Raw genomic sequence first — 11,511 nt, forward strand, 5'->3', positions numbered from 1 at the left:
CATATATCTGTACCTTTTAGGTTTTTAGTCCTCTTAAGAATTAACAACTTACATTGCCTTGTTCTCAATTTTATTAAAATTGGTCTTTTCTTCCTTGTTTCGTAAGTGCCAATTTTGCTCACTTCGGCTATATCCATGTTCGCGTTGACCAGATCTGCCCCGATTTTTCTCAAGACCTCTTGCACTTTTTCTCTTGTTTCTGCGTGGTCTCCTCTTTCTTGATCTACCATTCCTTGTATTATAATGTTGTTTCTCCTTATTTCTCTTTCTATCATCTCTAATCTTTCCTCTTGTTCTCGTATGTTCCGTTTTAGTTTTTCGTTTTCCTGTCCCAAGCATAACATTTCTTTTGTGTTTTTGTCAATATTGCTGTCCACCGTTGTAATCTTCTCATCTATTTGTCTGAACATGTTCCTTATCTCTTCCAACCCATTGTACCTGTTTGTCCTGGAGCGCCGATGTATCAGTGATCGCGCAGTGGTTGCCGGTATACCGTTCGCGTGAAGGTGACCTTGCCGATTCTACACCTCGCGACAAGGACCCTTTATCAGATCATCAGCTTGGATTTTACTGATTCTGGATTTTACTGGTTTTCCGTGTTTTTCTTCAACTCACTGTATCTGTTACAACCACTGCCCACACTACCCACGTTATTGGTTATTTCTAACTCGTAATCTCCCACAATATTGGTTTTAATTGCGGAGCAGAACTCAATCGACACACTTCGATCAGCGCCACCTTCAGGAAATCACCAGTTCGGTATAGAAAGTGTTAAAATCGTTATGCGACGTTTAAGAAATAAATGAACAACTAGATGGATAGACACGTGCTTTGCATCTCGGACTTCAGAAAAAGAAAAAAGAAAACGTGACCTCAGGCCCGCCGACAATAAGTGAATCACTTGAGAAATGTTTGTTACCAAAATATCTTCTCTTCCAGATGACAAGAAATGTATATTCCTTTGCCGCCATCTTGGCAAGAGTAAAACATTTTCAAATCTAGAAACAGCTTCTGTGTAATAGCTTTTGCACGTCTTGCAAGTTCAAAAATGTTCACAAACACACAATTCTATCAACGGGAGAATGAGATTTTACCTTGTTCAAAAACAATGTGTGCAATTATCAATATAGTGCATTAAGAATGAGAGAATTTCTTTGCACCATTTCGCAAGACAAAGTTTTGAAAAGCACGCCGAGCTGAGACAAAATACGAAGGAAATTCTTGAAACCAGTGGAAAAAACGACGACAAGATTTTGTTTCACTTAAGGACTGGAAGGGCAACACATTATCCTTCTCATATTGAAACGTTTCGACTTCCTTGACTTTTCCTCGATGAAACTTTCCTCCCTCATTTGGTGTATTGTTGGTTGCCGCATTCCCTCGGATAATATTTTTGCGGAAAAATATGAAACAAAAATAATGAGAAAAGAAATATTTATGGATGAATCCTACGCTGTGTTTTATTTCTCATTTTGTTTAATTAGGTTCTAACGAGAGGCCGTACCTTAGGAAGGTTTTTTTCAAAAATGGAATTAAAACGATTGAGCACACTTCACTTAAATTTTATTTAACAAATAATCGCGTGTGGTGGTGTTTGGTCCCAACAAATTATAGAAATAAATATGTAAATTAATTTAATAACAGAAGTTGGTGGAAATTTGATCCAATGAAATTTGACTCGCGGCCCACGAATTGAGATCTGACTCATGAATAAATGACTAAGCTGGGCAAATACAGAAGTTTCTGGCGTGAATAGCATTATACGAATTTGAGGTGCGAACAATGTGATCCGATTTAGATTTGAATTACCCCACAATTTAACTGAACCTGACGCGATGCCCTGGAACCTCTCATTGTAGCCTGGTCTAATAAAGGGTAAAATAAAAGGGGCAAAGGTTCTAACAGACTTACAAGGGTACCTCTCTTCACGTCTCAGCTGTACCTAAAGGGTCACTATCCACCTAAATTTGACGATGGCTCTACGCCGGACCAACAGCTAATTGAGAACGATGGACACTGGCGGCAGCTTCCCCCAACCGAGAGAAAGTCCCAAAGCGACGAATAATGAATTAAGATGTCCCCTTTTTTTTAATAATAATTTAAACTTGTCGAGAGCACGTTTCCCCAATCGGTAAATGCAAGAAGATCACACACTTCGCGATAAAGAATTTAATTCAAGATTCTAAAGAGTCACGTGGTCATCAAAAGCTCAAAGAAAATAATATAATCTTTACTTTAGAACGATAAAGAACTAAATGCTGTTTGACTAATTAAATTGCGGCTACAAGTAACGTACAAAAATTAGAGAAATAATTTACCTTGTAAATGTAAAGCACGTGGTCACCAAATGGCTGCTGGAAGTACTGAACGTACCTCCGGCTACTTTGGAGATCAAACCCCGAGTGATTCAAAAAAGCCTTGTTTCCCGTTCCGCATTCGGTTTTATCATTTCCGGCGCAGCCCACTTTCGCAACTCCTACTTGACCAAAGTGACCAATCAGCTCGGTTCTACTTTACGCCAATCGCGACACCTTTTCGATATCTTCTAGAACTTTTTAAATTACAGTTCCCCTTTTTCCACCATTATTTTAAATGTTTAAATTTAGACTTTTGTTAGGACCAGACCGAATGTACATAATTTGTTGTTGAATTAGAACTCTGAAAAAGAACACTAAATTACTGACTCTATACAATAATAAACCTCAACATCAAGAAACAAACACAATTAAAAATGGAACAAACAGAATTAAACAAGAACACTGAATTACCGACTCTATACAGTAATAAAAATCAGCACCAAGAATTAAAATGAAACAAACAGAATTGGAATGAAACAAACAGAATTAAAATGAAACAAACAGAATTAAAATGGAACAAACAGAATTAAAATGAAACAAACAGAATTAAAATGAAACAAACAGAATTAAAATTAAACAAATTAACATTATTTTGAAACCTAAATTGGGCTTGAAACGCTGTTACGTAACTGTCATATCATGCAACTAAATTCCATTGACCTGCTACTTCTAAAAATTGTTCTACATTGATTTGATTCCCCAAAACTGTTGCAATTAACAATTACTTCGCAATTTTCATTCTCTCTCTCTCACTCACACCTCTGATTTCTACGACTACCTGGCTTTACCGTTACCGTGTTGTCCGTGTTTTCTACCGACTCCCTTTCTACTTTGCTTTGTTACGTTTGTTTCTAACTAAAAGTGCAAACGATTCTAGTTATTTTCTAAAGCACTCTGTTTCTAATTTGCAATTCTCGCCCTTTAATTACCAATATGCCCCAAATTTTTGAATGCTAAAAAAAGTAAATTAACCTAATGAACATTAATTTTGTGGTTCAATCAATTTGAAACCTGCTAACATCAAATTCATTAATTCAATTATCCCCTGATTTTAACTGGACTGTCCAAATTGTCGAACGAGCAAATTTTGCAATGTTTCTTTTCCCATAAAAACTGTTATCTTTGTGTTGTGTTCGGACAGGACGTGTACCTGCATTTTCAAAGAAAGCTTGGCAGATTTCACTTGAGGAATGTGGTGCCGACACGGCTTCAATAAAATTTACAACTGACCAGCATTTCCGTCGCAAATGAACGGTATTTAAAATATTTCGTTGAAATTATATTAAAATTAAAATTCTTAGTTTATCGAACCTTTTCGGACCGTTACAATGTTAAAATTGAAATCAACTTTTAATTGAAAACTCGTATATTTGTGCACTTGGAAATTGTTGTTTATCTTTCATATAGAGAAATGTGACTACCTACATAATAGAGTTTTAAAAATTGAAACCTTCCATCTACTTTTTGTTTACCATTAGGCCATCAACTTCGCTCAGGTATCTAAGATCAATATCTTACTAAAGCGCAAACTGGATACAAGAATAATTTTTAAATTCTTCAGTTTGGACCACTTGTCTCTCTTTCTGGAAAGCGTATTGATTACTATACCAATTATAACGTTGTTTAATTAGAGAAAATGGTTATATCCACGTTAAATAAATTAAATGGAAATAACAATTTGTTTATTTTGTAGCAGATAATAAGACATCACCCAGTCATTTCTTGAACAATTTAGTAAACCCCTAGCTGATAATACAACTAAATCAACCAGATCAATCGGGAGAAGTGTCTAACCTAAAAATTGGGCCGTGTGATTTCCTCTTCATTAAGACTTAGAGACAGTCGTTAAGGACTTAAAGACGGTCTTTAATTTTTACCGATGATTTCCCTTTAATTAAGTGCTTAACGACTGTCGTTAGTGGTTATTTTTTAATGAAATTTTAAACAACGGCAAGTCATGTTTAATATTTTCATTAACTTGACATTTACCAAAAAATAGACAACATTTTGGAGGAAATCGGTCTCATCAACGAGGGTATAAATATTGATCCTCTGGAAAATAGATATACTTATCGTTTAAGAAAAAATCCTTTAGACGAATTTTCGGAAAGTGAGTTTAAAAAGAGATATCGGTTAAGTAAAGACACCGCACTGTATGTCGTGAATCTTATAAGGAATGACATCAAATCCGCTTCAAATAGAGCAGTAGATGTTAGTCCCGAATTACAGCTACTAATTACACTTAGATTCTACTCCAGAGGTACTTATCAACTGGAATTAGGTAAGTTGCGAATTTTTGGAGAACTTACCCATAAAAAAGATCGAAGGGCCTACTGGTGTTATTGTTAATTTTTCCTAGGGGACTTACACGGTGTCATACAACGTTTCGTCTTCCTTGACTTTTCCTCGACGAAACTTTCCTCCCTCATTTGGTGTATTGTTGGTTGCCGCATTCCCTCGGATGAAATTTTTGCGGAAAAAATACGAAATAAAAATAATGAAAAAAGAAATATTTATGGATCCTACGTTGTATTTTATTTATTATATAGCTTAATTAGGTTCTAGCGAGAGGCCGTACCTTCGGAAGGTTTTTCAAAGATGAAATTAAAACGATTGAGCACACTTCACTTAAATTTTATTTAACAAATAATCGAGTGTGGTGGTGTTGGGTCCCAACAAATTATATAAATAAATAAATGAATTGAATAACAGAAGTTGGTGGAAACTTGACCCAATAAAATTTGACTCGTGGCCCACGAATTGAGATCTGACTCATGAATAAATGACTAAGCTGGGCAAATACAGAAGTTTCCGGCGCGAATAGCATTACACGAGTTTGAGATGCGAACTATGTGATCCGATTTAGATTTGACTTGTTTCCCCAATTAAATTTAAACCGAGGCGATGCCCTGGAATCTCTCAGTCTAGCCTGGTCTAATACGTGTCAGCTGTACCTAAAGGGTCACTATCCATCTAAATTTGGCGATGGCTCTTTGTGCTCTACGCCGGACCAACAGCTAATTGAGAACGATGAACATTGGCGGCAGTTTCCCCTGACCGAGAGAAAGTCCCAAAGCGACGAATAATGAATGTCCCATTTTGTTTAATAATAACACTACCCGACATGATTTTTCTAACTGACCCAATTACGAGAATTTCTTATACGTTTCATTTATTGGAACTATATGACACCCGATTTCCATATTCCATCACGTCACGTTTGCGAACTAGACACCTATGAACATTTTTTATGTACTCGTGTATAATAATATATTCATTGTAAATTCATTTCTCTTACAAGGATGAAGGGGACACTAGAAGGTGCAAAATTAAGCGGGCTTAAGTTGTGTTTGGCATATGTACCAGGGGATATGGTATCCCGCTATGATGGGTGATTTTTGTTGGGTTCTTCAAAAGGAAGATGATATCCCGAATAAAAGAAAAAAATAAATTTATTTTGTATTGGATTGTACTGGTACTTAATCGTCCTTAGTCTGTTAACAATTTGCAATAGAATTATCATAGGTTTTTAAGTTTTTTTACTGTTTTAATAAAAATAACATTAATGCATATGGGTTTTCACATGTTATTACTAACTCGGAATCTAGACGTGCTAGAATAAATCTGTTAACGTTTATAGAATCAACAGACCCTAATTACCCCAGATTAGGTGTTTTCACTGCAGTTATAAAAAAAATTCAAAAATGTCGGGTAGTGTAATTTAAAACTGTTGAGATCGGGGTCCGGGATCGATAAATATTTGTGGATTACCGATAATAATGGGAGCTTTTTATTGTTGTTGGTTGTACAAGTTGGACGATAACAAAATGACGAGACAACACGTGTACACACACACTAACATGATACGAATGCCGCAGTGACTTTTCTAGGTTAACAATTGACACACAGTTTACGCGGCAAATTTGAAATTTACAAATTACATTCATTCTAATAATGTTAACACTCCCACTAAATGAAAAAATTTGTACATGTCTTTACATAGCAAACAACAATAAATTAGGATGGTCCGGCCGGCGGTCTGGAGGTGAGGTTCGTCGATGTCCTTTATGTCCCGAACGTTCAACATCCTCCTTTGCTCTTCGAATCCAACTCTGGGCAACGGCTTCGTAAGGATATCAGCCTGCTGCTGCTTTGACGATACGTGAACCAGGTTGAATTCGCCCATGGTGTACTTGTCTCTTATAAAATGGTAACGCACGTCGATGTGTTTACTTCGTTGATGAAACTCGGGATTTTTGATGAGCTTGATCGCACTCTAGTTATCTACGTGCAACGTGGCCTTGAAGTCCTCAAAAATAGCGAACTCTGAAAGTAAAAGCTTTAGCCAGATTAGCTCTTTGACAGTTTGACAGGCTGCGACGTATTCTGCTTCAGTTGTTGACAACGCAACAATTTTCTGTCTCATAGATTTCCACGCGATGATTGCTGTGCCCAGTTTTACAACAATTCCAGTTGTGGATTTTCGTGATGTTACGTCTCCAGCGTAGTCGGCGTCACTGAACGCATAGACAGGCCCTCTTGCTTCACTGGAAAATAAAGTCCATGATTAATCGTACCTTTTAAGTATTTGACAATTCTCTTCGCTGCCTTCCAGTGGATTTTTCGTCGATTTTCTAAAAATTGACTAGCTTTGTTAACAGCATACGTTATGTCAGGTCGCGTTCCCAATGACAAATACATCAGGCTGCCGATAATTTGACGATAAAGTTTATTGTCAGTCTCTTTGTCCCCATTTGTGTGCATCTCGGGGTCCATTTGATGATGCTGATCTGCTGGGATTTTCACGGAATTTGCATGTTCCATTCTAAATCTTTGAACCACATTCTCAGCGTAAACTTTCTGGTGTAGGAATATTGAGCCGTCATCCATTCTCTTGATTTGCAGTCCCAAATATGTGCCCACTGGGTTGGATGAATTCCTGGTGTAGTTCTTGAAGTAGTTTGTCGATTTCGCTCTGTCTTGAAGCTGCAATTAATCCATCATCGATGTGTATAGCAAGGATCAGCTGATTTTTCGGATCCCCGTTGGTAAAAACGCAAGCGTCTGCATTTGTGGGATGTAATCCGAGTCTGCTGAGTACCGATGTGAAACGTTGGTTCCAACACCTGGAGGCTTGCTTCAAACCATACAGACTCCTGTTCAGCTTGCATACTCTCTTGGTTCCATCCTGGTACCCATCTGGTTGCTGCATATATAGAATTTCATCTATATTTGCGTACAAGAATGCAGTTTTTACGTCAAACTGCCTAAGAATCAATTTCTCTGATGCTGCAACACATAAAATCATTCGAATTGAATCAAATTTGGTTACAAGACTAAATGTTTCATTGTAATCAACTCCTGCAACTTGTCTGAAGCCTCGAGCAACTAATCTTGCCTTGTCCTTCTGCACGCTGCCGTCCTCATTTCTTTTAATTTTGTAGACCCATCTGTTATCGATGACTTGCTGATTTTTCGGAGGTTCGACTAAGGTCCATGTTTGATTTTGCTTGAGCGACTGTATTTCTTCGTCCATGGCTTGCTTCCACTGTTCGGCATTTCCGCTGGATGTCGCTTCCTCAAATGACTCAGCATTTAAAATCGAAATATTTGCAAATCTTTCCGGATTACGGATTTTTGAACGATCTCGTAGACTGTATGTGTCTTGCTGCACGGGATCTTGCTCCTGTTCTGATTCTTCTCGAGATTTTGGAAGTGAATCGTGAATTGATTCATCCTCTTCTTCATCGGACATCTCTGATTCGCTTTCTGCTAATTTCTGATTTTCTGGCGTTTCCTGCTCTTCGTGTTCCGGCTCCTGATGTGGATGATTTACGATCACTTCAACTACGTCTTGGTCGTTGTCTCTCTGGTGATCTTGATATTTCTGATTCACGAAGACTATATCGCGATGAGTTTTGACTTGATTCTTGCATGGAAACCAAACTCTGTATCCTTTCGTGTCCAAGTCGTAGCCCACAAAATAACCTTCTTCGGCTTTTGGATCCCACTTTCTTCTCTTTTCTTTCGGAATGTGTATGTAATATTTTTCACCAAAGAAATGGAAGGTTTTCACGTTGGGTTTTTTATTCAGCCAGAGCTCACTCGGAAAAACGTTGGACTGACTGCTCGTTCCTGTCCAGTTCAAATTGTAAGTCGCAAAGTTGACTGCTTCTGCCCACAGATTCATCGGAAGTCCACTGTCCTGAAGAAGCGTCCTGGCGAGCTCCACAATTGTACGATTTTCCCGTTCGGCTGCTCCATTTTGCTCTGGAATTATGCCGTAACGTTGAGTGATGTTCCTGATTTCTGCGTTTATAAATTCTAAACCATTGTCGGATCTTAGAATTTTTAAACCCTTTGGCAAATGTTTTTCAGTCTTCTTTATAAAATCTTCAAGATTTTTACACGTATCGGATTTTTGCTTGATGAAGTATAAGGTTCTCCAATGTGAAAAATCATCCTTCAACAGCAAAAAGTAGCGAGCTTCTCCTAAAGATTTTTCCTGCATGGGTCCACATAAATCCATGTGTATTAATTCTCCCACTCTTGAAGACTTTGAAATGCTTTTCGGAAAAGGAAGTCTGTGCATTTTCCCAAAAATACAACTTTTGCAACGAAAATCTTGATCATCAAAAGGTGTTTGCGACTTTCTGAGTATTTTCTTTACTTGCCCTGCATGTTGATGTGCCAGTCTGTTGTGCCAGGCCTGAAGAGAGTCCACTGATGCTGCTGCATTTGCTTGAGATCCCGGATTGCTGATTCTGCTGCGAAATTTCATCTCAAACAATTTATTTCTTCTCTCTCCCACTGCAACGATATTTCCTCCTTTAAATAACCTGCATGTGCGATCATCTGATTGGTACTGGATGCCTTTATCAAGTGTGGCACCTAAGGAAAAGAGGTTATAAGTCAGATCGGGCACATACAAAACATCTGAGAGAAATTTGGGAATCCAACTTTCTCCATTATACGCAAGTATATCAATATTTCCGGATCCGATTGCAGGAATCAGTTTTCCATTGCCAATTCGGACAAATTTTGGTTCTTGGTAATGTTTGAAATTCTGGAACCATCTGCGTTGATTTGACATATGATCTGTCGCTCCGGAGTCCAAATACCAAATTTCTGATGATTTCTCACTGTCCTGCACGGTTGAGGGGGCTTCCCCGATGAGTGCTTCATTCCGACCGTCATGATGTGCTGCTGCTTTCCTCTCGTTGGCTGCTTTCCTTTTCTTGCAATCTCGAATCCAATGCCCGGGTTTTTTACAGTAGTTGCAGGTACCCTTGAGTACCGGTTTGTTCCAGTTGACCTTGGTGGATGCGAAAGCTACATTCTCTGGATTTTCTGTACTCATTCTAGATTCTTCAGCAGTAAGGCGAGATATCAGATTGGCAAGAGTTTTCTGATCACTGGACGTTGACTCCCACGCACTGATAAAGTACTTGTATGTCGGTGGTAAGGTCATTAATAATTTGGTGATAAGCATCTGATCAGGAATTTTCTCACCCATAATTTCCAGCCGATGAGCCAAATCCTCGAGTCGGGCAACATAGATGGCGATATCGTCGTCAGATTTCATCTGAAGGTTATACCACTGTTGCATCAGCATGTGAATGCTCGTTTCAGATTTTTGCTCATATACTTGAATGAGTTTGTCCCACATGTCTTTCGCAGATTTGCAGTTGAGAATGTGCAGGAGAGGTTTCTCTTCGACGGTGGTGGCGATGATTCTTTGGGCGATGCTGTCATTTTTCTTCCAGGCTGCCAGAGTGCGGTTGAAGGTCGTGTCGTCGATGGTCTGACCCTGAACAGGGATTGCTGGACTGTCATCGACAATACTCCAAGCATCACTTGATTGCAGTATTACTCGAGTTTGAAACTTCCAGACGGCCCAATTCTCGATCCCCTTCAGCTTCGGTATACGGATTAACTGGTTCTCCATGATGTGATGCACAGATTTTTTTTTCCTTTTGCACGAGGCGGAAAATTTTTCGCAATGCGGCAAGAACGGATCAAAAATATTTATCGCTGGACGTTTCTGGGCCCATAACCTGTTGAGATCGGGGTCCGGGATCGATAAATATTTGTGGATTACCGATAATAATGGGAGATTTTTATTGTTGTTGGTTGTACAAGTTGGACGATAACAAAATGACGAGACAACACGTGTACACACACACTAACATGATACGAATGCCGCAGAGTGACTTTTCTAGGTTAACAATTGACACACAGTTTACGCGGCAAATTTGAAATTTACAAATTACATTCATTCTAATAATGTTAACAAAAACGTTTCCCCAATCGGTCAATGCAAGAAGATCACATACTTCCGATAAAGAATTTAAGCCATTATTGAAATTGAAACTTTAAACCGTCGTCCGCGCCGATAATAGTATTTTACAGTAGAAGTCCCTTAGGATAGCTTTTACTGCAGAGCCAGAGATTTTGTGAGACGAGCTCGCAGAGCGAGTCGAATAATACTGGCGAGGCTGTAAAGGCCCTAACGGACGTGTATTGTACAATAGTTTTTGTAATATCTCTACGATTCGTTCACAATTATCTTTTTGAAATACATTTTTTTCAACGCCATCGAAAAAACCGAATGATTAATAAGTGTGCGGAGGACGTCGTCATGTCAACCGTTGTTTGTGAAAAAAAATTGTTTCAATGTTGTTTGTCAGATTTGTCCAACGCTTAACTTTCCGTTGAAAATAAATGAATGAAATCAATACAAAATCGCAATCAAGCTATGCCCGATGTCCGGAAGTGAGGTATCGTTACTGCCTGCAAAATCGCGCTTGTTTTAGTGTTAAAATTGTGAAGCATCATCTTCGATCTTGTCTACATTTGCTGCTGTTTGTCAGATTTGTTCAACACTTAACTTTCCGTTGAAAATAAACGACTGAAACCAATAAAAAATCGCGATCAAGATGTTCCCGTTGTCCGGAGAGCAAGTGAGGTCATCGTTATTCCCTGCAAAATCGCGCTTCTGTTGGTGTTAAAAGTCTGAAGCATCATCTTCGATCTCGTCTACATCTGCTAGTGGCATACTGATTTCTATTAATTCAAGGTGTGTCCCATAACATTAAACATTAATTATTGTACCAGTTGTAAAAAAGTTGAAAAATAAAGTTTAGATCTACGT

The sequence above is a fragment of the Tenebrio molitor genome, chromosome 4 (genome assembly GCF_963966145.1).
Source record: "Tenebrio molitor chromosome 4, icTenMoli1.1, whole genome shotgun sequence".
NCBI lineage: Eukaryota > Metazoa > Arthropoda > Insecta > Coleoptera > Tenebrionidae > Tenebrio > Tenebrio molitor.